This window comes from Leucoraja erinacea, chromosome 5 (genome assembly GCF_028641065.1).
Source record: "Leucoraja erinacea ecotype New England chromosome 5, Leri_hhj_1, whole genome shotgun sequence".
NCBI classification, from domain to species: domain Eukaryota; kingdom Metazoa; phylum Chordata; class Chondrichthyes; order Rajiformes; family Rajidae; genus Leucoraja; species Leucoraja erinaceus.
In genome coordinates, this window is record NC_073381.1 from 21,594,562 (window position 1) to 21,608,493 (window position 13,932).

The following is a 13,932-nucleotide window of genomic DNA, read 5'->3' on the forward strand; positions in this document are numbered from 1 at the left end:
TAACCCCGCACAGTAATCACAGAGGCATAAACCTATCGAGTGCAGGCTTCTAAACTGGTTCTGGAAACTTGCTGGGAAGCATTGAATAATGGGTGTCATCTCTCTTGTTTGAGACTACATCTGCTTTATGGTGCAGCATCCAATGTAAAAAGTTCATGGTCCCTGCTATGGGAAAGGTGCCAGTGAGGAATAAATTCACTTTTAGTCACATCCTCGCTTCGGACTCTTGTCTGCTAGGAAAATAAATGAAGGTTAGTTTATATCCATTTGCAGAAACTTGAAATGCCCACCACGCAGGATGTGGTATTTCAGTTACATGGTGAAGTTAGGGAAGCTGAGATCGTATTGTATTCAAATTTATTGTCATTGTCGCAATTTGAGACAACAAAATGAATTTCCCTTACAGGCAGTATCATAAAAAAAAAAACAAATAAATAAATAAATAATAAATAAATAATAAAACGTATTAAAAATAAAATTGAAATTGAATTAAAAAAAAGCACAAACACAGAAAGTCCACGACACAACATAACATAAATGGCACCAAGGTGAGGATGGCACCATAGTCCAGCCAGCCTCCCCTCCGTGTTCATCCGTGGTCAGGGCCTTGCGAGCACCCGCAGTCGCCGTCCCGGGTGGCCCGATGTTCAGGCCCTCACGCCGGGCTGGTGGAATGCCGACGCCGAACCCCGACGGTGAGCATCCTCCTCCTCAGCGGCCCGGACCTCCTGATCAGCCGCCTCCTGCAGCCGGAGTCTGCAGCTCCTGAGTCCACAGGCCGAGCCGGGCAGAGTGACAGGACCCCGCGCTGTCCATCAGCGCCGCCCGCGTTTCGGAGCTCCACAAACCGCAGCTCCAGGATGTCAGTGCAGCAGGTCCAGCACTCCGGGCTCCAGACGGCGACCCCCGGTAAGGCATCGCCAGCCCCACGATGTTCCAGCGCTGTCCCGCCGCTGCTGGAGCTCCGGTCAATCCCTGCAGGAAAGGCCACGCCAATTCAGGTAGGTAGGCCGCTGTGGGGGAGGGGGGAGGGGCGAGGACGCGACTCGAATAATAGTCGCGTCCTCACCAGGAAGCGGCTGAAGGACGGTATCCCCCGCACCGTGCCCTCTTCCCCCACATAAAAACACCAAAAAAACGCAAAAAAACACACTTTTACATAACTAAATAAACAAAAAACAAAAAGATACCGGGCTGTAGGTGGAGGCTGCTGACACCAGCGCCACCGGAAGTACAAGATCATTCTCAGAGCGGAGATCATTGTGATGAGGTTTAGTTGTGTTAAAGTTTGCGAAGAGGGTTAAACTATAACGGACACCTTAAACTGGTCCACAAACATTACATCTCTGGCAAAACGGGCACAGCAGCGGTTGTACTTCCTCCGCAGGTTGAGAAGTTTACACCTCCACCCTCCCATCCTCGCCACTTTCTACAGAAGCACAATTGAGTCGGTCCTGACCAGCTGCATCTCCACGTGGTGCGGCAGCTGTACAGCTGCGGACTGGAAGTGCCTTCAGAGAGTGGTGAGGACAGCGGAAAAAATCACTGGGACTTCTCTTCCTTCCATCATGGACATGGGGTACAAGCGCTGTCTGAGTAGAGCTAAGGGCATTATCAGAGCTCCCACACACCCACAATTTGGACTGTTCATACTGCTTAACTCTGGGAGGAGGTACCGCAGCATGAAGAGCGGGACAACCAGGTTCTGCAACAGCTTCATCCCCCAGGCCATAAGATTACTGAACAATCAAAAAACCGAGGCTAGAACTTTTTAAATATCGTCACTTTTAAAAACTTTTTAATATATATTTATTTTACAGAACCATGCGCATGACGCATTTTTATGGACGCACCTGGAACTTTTAACTTTTAGCTGATTTTGGAGAGTCAAATGCAACGAAATTTCGTTCAAGGTGCACTGTGTCTCGGTGTATATCTGAATGACAATAAAGTTTTTTCATTCATCATTCATTCATTCATTCTATGTTGCATTGGCAGAAGGCAGTAATCACAGTACACAGATGGAAGGTAAACCATGGGCAGTTAAAAAATAAAATGAGTTTTTGTTAAAATCCTGGATCCATTGCTTGAAAAGCTGATGGGATATGTTCCATAGTGACATTCAAAAGCATCTGGTAAATAATATGAGTGGGGAAAAATTCCCGGGATGGCGGGACTGTTGTATGCTAAGAGAATGGAGCAGCTGGGCTTGTACAATCTGGAGTTTAGAAGGATGAGAGGATATCTCATTGAAAGATATAAGATTGTTAAGGGCTTGGACACACTAGAGGCAGGAAACATGTTCCCGATGTTGGGGGAGTCCAGAACCAGGGGTCACAGTTTACGAATAAGGAGTAAGCCATTTAGAGGAAATACTTTTTCTCACAGAGAGTGGTGAGTGTGGAATTCTCTGCCTCAGAGGGCGGTGGAGGCAGGTTCTCTGGATGCTTTCAAGAGAGCTAGATAGGGCTCTTAAAAATAGCGGAGTCAGGGGATATGGGGAGAAGGCAGGAACGGGGAACTGATTGGGGATGATCAGCCATGATCACATTGCTCAAAGGGCCAAAAGGCCAGCTCCTGCACCTATTGTCTATTGAGTATTGTCTATTGTCTAAAATGGCATTTCTGTGGAGTAGATGGGCCTTTCAGTGCGCCAGCAGGGAAAGATGGACCAAGTGTCCATTCTCTCCTGTATAATCACAATTCCCAACTAGCATATAGTTGGTGATGTTTCGGGTCGAGACCCTACCTGTAGGGTGAGCTATTCCAGCATTTTGTGTCTACCTTCGATTTAAACCACTTTTGCAGTTTTTCCCTACACACATCACTTTGATCTTCAGACTACAGCTTTTTAGACCCGCGATTACCCCGTACAGTAGCCCAAAACGTGGGGGGGCTGTAATCCCCTAACCCACCCCGCGGTTCCACAACCCATGTGATGGCGCTAAAGCACTTGCTACTGCCATGATCCTGGTTTCAATCCAGATCTTCAATGCCATCCATGTGGAGTCTGCACATTCTCCCTGCGGCTGTGAAATCCCTCCTTAGTAATCTTAGTATATCACTTGTAAAAGCATCTTAAATTAATATATTTTAAAAAAAAACACAACAGATGATTTAAAATCCAGAATAAAAAAAGAAAAATCAGTGCCCTACAACGAGACAGCAATACCAGTGTCTCCACAACTGGGATTCATAGAAACATAGAAAATAGGTGCAGGAGACTGCACCGCCATTCAATATGATCATGGCTGATCATCCAACTCAGTACCTCCCTTCTCTCCATACCCCCTGATCCCTTTAGCCACAAGGGCCACAAGTCAGTGCCATGTTTAGCTTTAAAACAAAACTGGTTATCTGTGGAGTTAACAAACGTACTTACTCTATCCAGCAGACCTCTTTCTAAGACTTTTGACAATATGCTGGCTAAAGCTATGTGCCTGTAATTATTTAGGCTGCCTACTTTATCAGCTTTGTCCTTAATGACCGGCACTAACAGAACGGACAACATTGAGTCTGGTAACAAGCCATTAATCATAAAGCCAGTAAAACAAATAGCAAGGAGAGGAGCTATCCTCATACTCGCATACAATAGACAATAGGTGCAGGAGTAGTCCATTCGGCCCTTCCAGCCAGCAGTGCCATTCAATGTGATTATGGCTGATCATCCTCAATCAGTACCCAGTTTCTGCCTTCTCCCCATATCCCATGACTCCACTATTTTTAAGAGCCCTATCTAGCTCTCTTGAAAGCATCCAGAGAACCTGCCTCCACCGTCCTCTGAGGCAGAGAATTCCACACTCACCACTCACTGTGACAAAAAATGTTTCCTCATCTCTGTTCTAAATGGCTTACTCCTTAGTCTTAAACTGTGGCCCCTGGTTCTTGACTCCCCCAACATCGGGAACACGTTTCCTGCCTCTAGCGTGTCCAAACCCTTAACAATCTTGTATGTTTCAATGAGATTCCCTCTCATCCTTTTAAACTCCAGAGTGTACAAGCCCAGCTGCTCCATTCTCTCAGCATATGACAGTTCCGCCATCCCGGGAATTAACCTTGCTGCACTCCGTCAATAGCAAGAATGTCCTTCCTCAAATTAGGAGACCAAAACTGCACACAATACTCCAGGTGTGGTCTCACTAGGGCTCTGTACAACTGCAGAAGGACCTCTTTGCTCCTATATTCAATTCTTCTTGTTATAAAGGCCAACATGCCATTCGCTTTCTTCACTGCCTGCTGTACCTGCATGCTTACATTCATATACTGATGTACAAGGACCCCCAGATCCCGTTGTACTTCTCCTTTTCCCAATGACGCCAATTAGATAGTAATCTGCATTCCTGTTGTTACTACCGAAGTGCTAACCTCACATTTATCTGCATTAAACGTGATGGAACGTGATGGCCTGCACTCTGCCTGAAATGCTACGAAACTGAATGTGGTGGCCTGCACTCTGACTGAAATGGTATGAAACTGAACATGGTGGCCTGCACTCTGATTGAAATGCTGTGAAATTGAATGTGGTGGCCTGCTCTCTGCTTGAAATGCTACAAAATTGAATGTAGTGGCCTCCACTCTGCTTAACATGGTATGAAATTGAATGCGGTGGCCTGCACTCTGCTTGAAATGCTATGAAATTGAATGTGGTGTCCTGAACTCTGCTTGAAATGGAATTTCAAGGAATAGCCGTGAGTGAACTGCCAGTGATTGATCTGCCAGCCCACCAGCCGTGATTGACTGAGCTGCCAGCCCACCATCCCTGAGTGACTGAGATGCCAGCCCACCAGGCCTGAGTGACTGAGCTGCCAGCCCACCAGGCCTGAGTGACTTAGCTGCCAGCCCACCAGGCCTGAGTGACTTAGCTGCCAGCCCACCAGCCCTGAGTGACTGAGATGCCAGCCGACCAGCCCAGAGTGACTGAGCTGCCAGCCCACCAGGCCTGAGTGACTTAGCTGCCAGCCTAACAGGCCTGAGTGACTGAGCTGCCAGCCCACCAGGCCTGAGTGACTTAGCTGCCAGCCCACCATCCCTGAGTGACTGAGCTGCCAGCCCACCAGGCCTGAGTGACTTAGCTGCCAGCCTAACAGGCCTGAGTGACTGAGCTGCCAGTCCTCTAGGCCTGAGTGACTAAGCTGTCAGCCCAATAATCCATTCATCCCAAAATGTCCATGCTAGCCCTCCGGAAACCAGTCCCTTCGGCCCACAACTCCCATACTAGCACTCCAGAAAGCCCTCCACCCCACTGGCCATCAATATTGGAATTGATGGAGGTGGAATATTGCTTTGGGGGACCAACCCTCAAGTGTGAACATGGGACCCAACGGGTCCCACTTAGGCTAGTATTAAATTATTATCTTGACAGAACCGAGCCATATGATTGGCAAAAAATGAGTTCCTATCTGAGATACCTGCATTCATATCCCCAATGACATATACACTCCAATAATTATTGTTCTGAATTAAGGAATAGATGAAAGCAAGACTAGTTAAATATTCATCCTCATACTGATGGCATTCATAGGGATTCACATTCAGGATAACAAATCCCTTGTTGTTATGAGCAAAGTGTATTGCAATACACCAGTCAGCATCAAGCTGAACCACATTTATTGATGAGTCAAGCTTCTTGTTCCATAGAATAGCCACACGCCCTGGTATCCTACCTCTGACTATTTCCATGCCAAGGTCAATTGTAGACTCCCCAGCCCCTTGAAAGTTGTCATTGAGAAAATTGAGTTTGTCCAAGTCGTGCTTTGCTAAGAATGTCTCTTGCATAGTATGTCACAGTTCTCACAAGATACAAGATACAAGATACAATTTATTTGTCATTTGGACCCCTTGAAGTCCAAACGAAATGACGTTTCTGCAGCCATACATTACAAACAAATAGACCCAAGACACAACATAATTTACATAAACATCCATCACATTGCTGTGATGGAAGGCCAAAAAAACTTATCTCTCCACTCTCCCCCCCGATGTCAAAGTCAAAGCCCCCGGCTGGCGATGGTGATTGTCCCGCGGCCATTAAAGCCACGCCAGGTGATGCAAGGTCGCACACCGGGTCTTGGTGTTAGAGCCCCCGGCGTGCGCTCGCAGAGTCCCGCAGCCATTTCAAGCCGCGCGGGGCAGTGCTGTAAGGCCCCACTCCAGTAGCTCTTCGACCCCGCAACTCGGGCGGGAGAAGTCGCCGTTGCGGGAGTCCTGAAAAGCGGTCTCCCTCCAGGGACCCGCAGGCTCCCGGTGCCGCCGTCCGCCAGACCCGCAGTTGCAGCCTCCGAATCTCCGGAGGTCGGGCCGCAGCAGCGCTCCACCACCGCTCCACTCGCTCTGGACTCGGCCAGCTCCGCGACGGTGAGGTGAGTCGTCGGCACCAGAGCCCCCGGTCTTCCTGTTGGAGGCCGCTCCTCGTTGCAGCCCCAAGTACAACGGAGACCCGACAAAGAAAAGGTCGGGTCTCCCGTGCAGGGAGAGATTTAAAAGTTAACCCCGTCCCCTCTCCCTCCCACCCCACCCTCACCCCCCCACACACATACCCCAACAAAAAATAACAAAAACTACATAAAAACATAGACAAAAAATAATAAAAACGCAGAAGGGCTGCAGAGGCCGCTGCTGACGAGAGTCGCGCCGCCTACCGATTCTTCCCCTCCAGAAGGTTGTCAACAACTGAGGGGCGAGCTTTATCCCCTGCGCTCTGGCCCAAACGTAGGTCACGACAGTTGTACGATAGAACCCGAATGGTCATTTAGCGAGACGAGTGAGTGCCCCTAGCACCAGCAGGCACAATCATTCACCCCGCAGCAGGTGCAGTGCTTGATCCGATGAATCCGACCCTGCGCGGCTCGTAATAGCGCCGGACAAATGCCCCTTCTGGCCAGAGCTCCGGATGGTACATTTCACCAACCTCATTACATTCCGCAGATACTTTAAATGAACAGTATCTACTAGTGTACAGTGTCAATCTTTGGACAGGTAACCTCACGGCTAAGTTTATCTTTAAGATTCACAGAAAAAATTTCGGCATCTAGGTCCAGTGAAAACTTGGAGGCAAAAACACTCAGCAGCTTAGTCTTGATCATTTTGCTGTTACCCGCAGCTCTGGTGACAATAACGATTGGTGTAAATATATGTTTGATGTTTAGCACAGACTCAGTAGGTCAAATGGCTTGTTTCCCTGCTGCATCTTTCTCGGACTACGATGTTCAATAAAGCACAGTCTTCGCAAAAGTGAAGCTTCTTGCTTCAAGCAGAGTGAAGCAGTTAAATAAATGATCACAAATAGAAAGCAGCGAAGTGGATCATTTCTTCCTGGGAAGGAGGAAATTATTGCTTTTTTGATATGTCAGTGACTTAGATTTCAAAGTCTTCAGACAATGCAATATTCGGAAATACAGTGAGACGGATAGCAGAATTCTTTAGGAGGACTGGGATGCTGTGATGCAACAGGCAGATACATATCTGCTATATTTTAAAGCCTAAACTCCACTTGGGCGATTTTTTTCAGCGCCTAGGCAGTCGCCGCATGGTCACGGGGCTACGCCTGTATGGTCATGAGTATTCTCCTCAAGTCGCCTAAAGAGTCGTAACGTTTTTTCTGGTTGAATGAATGAATGAATAACCTTTAATAATCCTTTACAGGAAATTACAGTGCCACAACAGCTTCAAGACAGACATAACACCACACATTTCAACAGATATCTTCAATACATAATAAGTTAAAATTTTTGTGCATTATAAAACCTTATAGCAGCTGGTATACAAGACTTCCTATGTCTCTCCGTTTTGCACATTGGTGCAATCAGTCTCTGACTGAAGATGCTACACTTGATCACCTTCAGGGCGTGGAGTGGGTGAGTGGGGTTGGTCATTATTGAGCCTAGTTTTTTCAGAGTTCTGGCCTCTGCCACCTGCTTGACCGTTAGTTGCTCTGCCCCAACCACTGAGCCGGCCTTCCTGATCAGCTTATCCAGTCTGTTTTTGTCCGCTATTCGGGCGCCTTCTCCCCAACAGGCCACAGCAAAAAACAGAGCACTGGCCACCACTGAATGGTAGACACTGCACAATAGGGGTTGACAGATATTAAATGACTTTAGCCTCCTTAAAAAATACAGTCTACTTTGTCCCTTCCTGTACACCGCCTCCATATGACTCTTCCAGTCCAGCTCACTGTCAAGCTGCACACCAAGTACCTGTGGTTGGCGACCACCTCCACCTCAGTGCCCCTGATGGTGATTGGTGTTGGTTGAATCCTCCTCCTCCCCCTCCTGAAATCCACAACTATCTCCTTCGTTTTTTTGGTGTTGAGATGGAGATTATTGTGTGCACTCCACTCCACAAAGTTGGCACTGTATTTTGAAATGTTCAAAACTTTTTGGCAACTGTGGGCTTGACATAGCTTGTCTTCTCCTGTTGTAGATGTTGTTGTAGGTTGTCGCCAGGTGACTTTGGTGAATTCCATTGGCGACTACCTACGTCAACCGGCGACCGGTACCGGTGACTGAATTGTCTTCAGTTGTCGCTGACAGGGTCATTGCTTGTCGTAGCTTGTCGCGGGTGGATGTAGGTTGACTTTTGTTGTCGTAAGTTGTTGCCTGTGTGGTCGTAGCTGTGGTCATTGGTGGACTTCCTAATGGGTCGCCGGTTGTCGGTAGCTTGCCGTAGTTGGATGTCGACTAGGTGGTAGGTTGCCGGCGCTTGTCGTAGACATTGTCATTGGGGGGGGTGGGGTTCCAGTCGTCGCTTTGTCGGTGACCTGTTACGACTGTGATAGTCGCTGGCAGTCGCCAAAACAAGCGCCTAAGTGGGAGAGGCTCGACAAAGAAAAGTGAAGTGTTGTCATTGCGAGGTCAGAATAAAGAGGAGCAGCATTAACAAAACATTGAAATTGGTGGAGAGAAGGTAGGAGTTGTGAGCTATATTCAATAAGCAAAGGCAAGCATTATCTTTAGCACAGCAAACATAACATAACAATAGCATTTATGCCACAACTTTATAAATCTCGGCCTGGAATAAAGTCTTGGGTTCAATTTTGCACTCTGGGAAGGATGCCAAGACCTTGGATTGAGCAGCGGTGATTTATTAGAATATCATCGAGGATGAGATACACAGTGGTGTAATTGGGGATGATGGGATCATTTTCCTCGGAGCAGAGAGCAGTGTGAAGATAATTAGTTGTGGTGTTGAAGATTGTGAAGAGAAATGAATTGTGTTGCAGTGGGTGAAGGGGTAGTAACCAGAGGACAAAAAAGAATAGGTGCAGGAGTGGGCCATTCGGCCCTTCGAGTCAGTACCGCCATTCAATGTGATCATGGCTGAAGGTAAAGTATGAGTGAATAAAAAGGAAGATTTTTGTCAGCACAGTTATGATCCAAAATACATTGCTTGAAAAACTGATGGAGCATATTTGATAGCAACATTCAAAATGCACCTGATAGATAATATGAATGGAAAGAATTGCATTTCTATGGATTTGATGGGACTTTCAGGGTGTTAGCAGGGGAAGAAGGGCCATGTTATACTGCATCACTACAATTCAATTAAGGTTACTGGATTTATCACTCTGCAAGTTTGAATTCAACAGCTGGATTTAGATTTGGGGCACAGGTAACTTCAAATAAGGTACAAAATGTACACCTATTGATAAAATTTTGGTTGATCAATTTTAATTGAATTTCAGTAGCTCCTCAACTGAATTTGTTGTATTTGAGTGGGAATTTGCCCTTTAACTATGTATTCCAATTAGTCTATTCAATCTCAATTTGTAATAGACTTAGATTGGCTGAGGGGAGAGCTGATAGATGTATGTAAAATTATGAGTCATAGGTAGGGCAGACAGTCAGACCCTTTTTTCAGTGGAATTGTCAAAGACTCGAGGGCAGAACTTTAAGGAGAGAGTGCCAAAGTTTAAAGGAGTTACACTTTTTGCCCAGAGAGTGGTGGGTGCCTGGAATGCACAGGGGTACAATTGCATTATTTAAGAGGCTTTTGGATAGTCACATGGATAAACAGGGAATGGAGAGATATGGATTATGTGCAGGCAGGTAACAGTTGGTCTTGGCATCATGTTTGGCACTGACATTGTAGGTAGAAGGGCCTGTTCCAATGCTGTTCTATATTCAAGTTATGTCAAGTTTATTGTCATATGCATGCAGGTAGAATGAAAACCTTTCTCTCGGCAACATCACGGGTCACCTAATCTGTATTCTGAAGTTTACCGTGATGTTGAAGTGATATCAGCATGTATTATACTTAAGTCACAACTACATTGTGTGAGTTGTGTTTGTAGAATGAAACTTTCTTGTGCTGTCAGGTTGCTGAAGAACGTTGAGTATGATTTATCCATAGCATTTTTAGAAGTGTCTCATCTGGGCATCTGTATTGCCGTCGTTAAAATGAAACTTTGTTATTTAGTCTAGTCCTGTAGAATCTCTCATTGCTTTGAAAAAATAAGCGTGACTGATTTAATTACTAGACTAGAATTTTCAATTTTTACAAAAAGTTTTGTTCAAGATATAGCATGCACTATTCTCAAACATGAATAGAAGTTAGCAATGAAGTACAGCACGCTCTTCCCAGGTTTCTCCAGCATATTCTGTACTCCCCTGAATTGAGTTGAACAGTAACATCTAGCGCCACAACCGCAAACATCAGAGACCTGGGTTCAATCCTGACCTCCCAAGCTGCCTGTGTGGAGTTTGCACGTACACCTTGTGGTGGATTTCCACTGGGTGGACTGGTTCTGTCTCTCATCCCAAATTCATGTGCTTTGGTAGATTAATTGATCACCGTCGATTACCACCATGAATGGAGGTGAGTGGGCAAGATCGAAAGGAGAATGTGCGGAGAGGAAAATGGGATTAGTGTAGGGTTGGCATTAAACTGGTTCTTGTTGGTCAGCGTGGGCTCTCTGGGCTGATGGGTGTGTTTCTGGGTTGTATCTCTCTGAGGCGGCACAGTGGGGCAGGCGTACAGTTGCTTCCTAAAGGCACCAGCGACCCAGGTTCCATCCTCACTACGGGTGCTGACTGGACGGAGTTTGTATGTTCTCCCTGTGACCGTGTGAGTTTTTTCCAGTTTAATCCTACACTCCACAAGCGTAGGCTAAATTGGCTAAATTGTCCGTAGTGTGTGTAGGATAGTGTTGGTGTGCGGGGATCGCTGGGCGGTGTGGACTTGGTGGGTCAAATGGCCTATTCCTGTGTGGTATCTCTAAACTAAAAAGAAGATAGACACAAAAAGCTGGAGTAACTCAGTTGGTTAGACAGCATCTCTGGAGAAATGAAATAGGTGAAGCTTTGGGTCAAGAAGTCTCAACAATGGTCTCAACCCAAAATGTCATCTATTCCTTTTCTCCAGAGATGCTCAGTGACCTGCTGAGTTACTGCAGCTTTTTGTGTCTATCTTTAGTTTAAACCAACATCTGCAGTTCCTTCCTGAACTAAAAAGAGTCTGACTGTATAACGTTGCACACTGACATTATGTGCATTGCAATTTCTACCCTCTCACCATTCTGATCATGGTCTACGAATCTCGATAACATGTTAATTCCTGCTTTAGACAAAAAGATTAAAAAAATATTATTTGTCAATGAGATCTTAACTGCTTCTGACAGCTTAGGATTGAATTCACAGATAGTTTATTGCTGTTAATGTTTGCTTCAGGCCAAACCATTTCGCGTTTATGACTGGTGCCTGCTCTTACTTTAAATGTTCAGGTGAAAGAAACAAGAGATTATTTCTGGAGACAGAAGCAACAGCAGGTGCTAGAATCTTAGATAAACAAACTGCTGGAGGAACTCGACAGGTCAGGCAGCAGCTACGGAGGGAATGAACAGGCAATGGTTTGGGTCAGGACCCTTCTGTCATCTATCTATTCCCTTCACATATGCTGCCTAACCCAAATCTTTGCTCAAATTCTTTGCTCAAGTAGTTTTTGGAGTTGATTTTGAATTTACATTTTTTGTGAAATTGTTCTGGTTATATTATCTATTGGCTACATATTCTTATAATAAAAATTCAAAATAATTTTCATGTTAAGATTTAATTAACAATCTCATTATGCATTACTTAATGCAACAACATTCTTTGTCATTTTATTAATTTAATTTAAATATTCATTTTTAAATAGTTTGATTTGCATGTTTATTTTCTTAGACACAGATAAGGATATGCAATGCTGTTGTGAAACTGAGGATAGAAACTTGTGAAACTGGGGATATTTTAATATTGAAACTGATAATCTGCCATCATTGTGGCCTTGGTGTTGCTGGACTGACAGAGATTGGGTAGAGTCATAGTCATAGTGTGATACAGCATGGAAACAGGCCCTTCAGCCCAAATTGCCCAAACCGGCCAACATGTCCCTGTTACACTAGTCCCACATGTCAGCATTTGGTCCATATCTCTTCAAACCTGTCCTAACCATGTACCTGCCTAATTGCTTCTTAAATGTTGGGATTGTCCCTGCCTCAACTACCTCATCTGGCATCTTGTTCCATACACCCACCACCCTTTGTGTGAAAAAGTTTCCCCTCAAATTCCTATTAAATCTTTTCACCTTAAACGTATGTCCTCTGGTCCTTGATTCCCCTACTTTGGGCAAGAGACTGTGCATCTACCCGATCTATTCCTCTCATGATCTCGTACACCTCTACATGATCACCCTCCTGCACTCCAAGGAATAGAGTCCCTTCTCAACATCTGCCTATTGCTCACACCTTCTAGTCCTGGCAACATCCTCGTAAATCTTCTGTACCCTTTCCAGCTTGGCAACATCTTTCCTATAACACAGTGCACAGGATGCCATATCCCATGACACACAGGTGTCGCGGGATATCGGGGGAAGGCAGGAGAATGGGGTTAGGTGAGATAGATCAGCCATGATTGAATGGAGGAATAGACTTGATGGGCTGAATGGCCTAATTCTATTCCTATTCCTTGTGACCTTATGACTCCAGTTGCTTACATGTTACGTAGTCCAGTGAGTGTCCAGAGTAAAGGGTTGCTGGTGAGCTTCAGGTGAACGTGAGATACAGGGGGTTTGAGAAGTTTCAAGGAAACAGGAGCAAGAATGGGTGGACCAGACATTAAAGCACCCGAATTTCTGAAATAATCGGATTGGGGATTTATTAGACTTATGCCGCACAATGTATATCATTTGCTTTCCCTTTCTCTTGTTCAGGAGCTTTTGCTCAAGTGGAAATTCATCTCTAATATATTTGCCCATCACTAGTAAACAACTGGAACCGAGCTTGCTGACGATCAGAAGCTGACGAGACTATTTTCCACTTGAGCATTTCATGGAGAATTTTATCTGTTTTCATTGTGTCGGGATACAAAGAAATAACATTATAGATAGGAATTGAAAGTGATCTAAAACTATTACTTTAAAGCAATCCATGAAAGTTTACATTGAATGAAAGCCGGAAGTCTTACGGATCTGAAACTTGGGTTTTATTTTCATTTTCTTCTGGGAGTGAAGGAATTATCCTGCCCAATGTGCCGGGTATGTCTTCCTGCTGCTACAGCTCCTACATTCTTTTATCCACGTTCCTTTGCCTATGTTCTCATTCACTAACTGCTCCCATTCATTCATTGTGGATGATCAGCCATGATCACAGTGAATGGCGGTGCTGAAAGGGCCGAATGGCCTACTCCTGCACCTAATGCCTATTCACCAGATAATCTTGTTTACAGCTCAACCGCATGGTCATTAAGATGTTGCCCTTAGAGAGACGGACCCTTTCCTCACTATTCTAGTTTAACAAGTTTCTTGCCGTTCCAGTTCTGACGAATGGTCTTCGATCCGAAACACTGACTGCGTTTCTCTTGCAGTAGATGTGGTCTGAACTGCTGAGTACATCCAGCAGTCTCCAAGTAATTTTGTCTTTCAGATCTCTTCTTTTTTGTCGCCAGCTTGATACCTGTGATA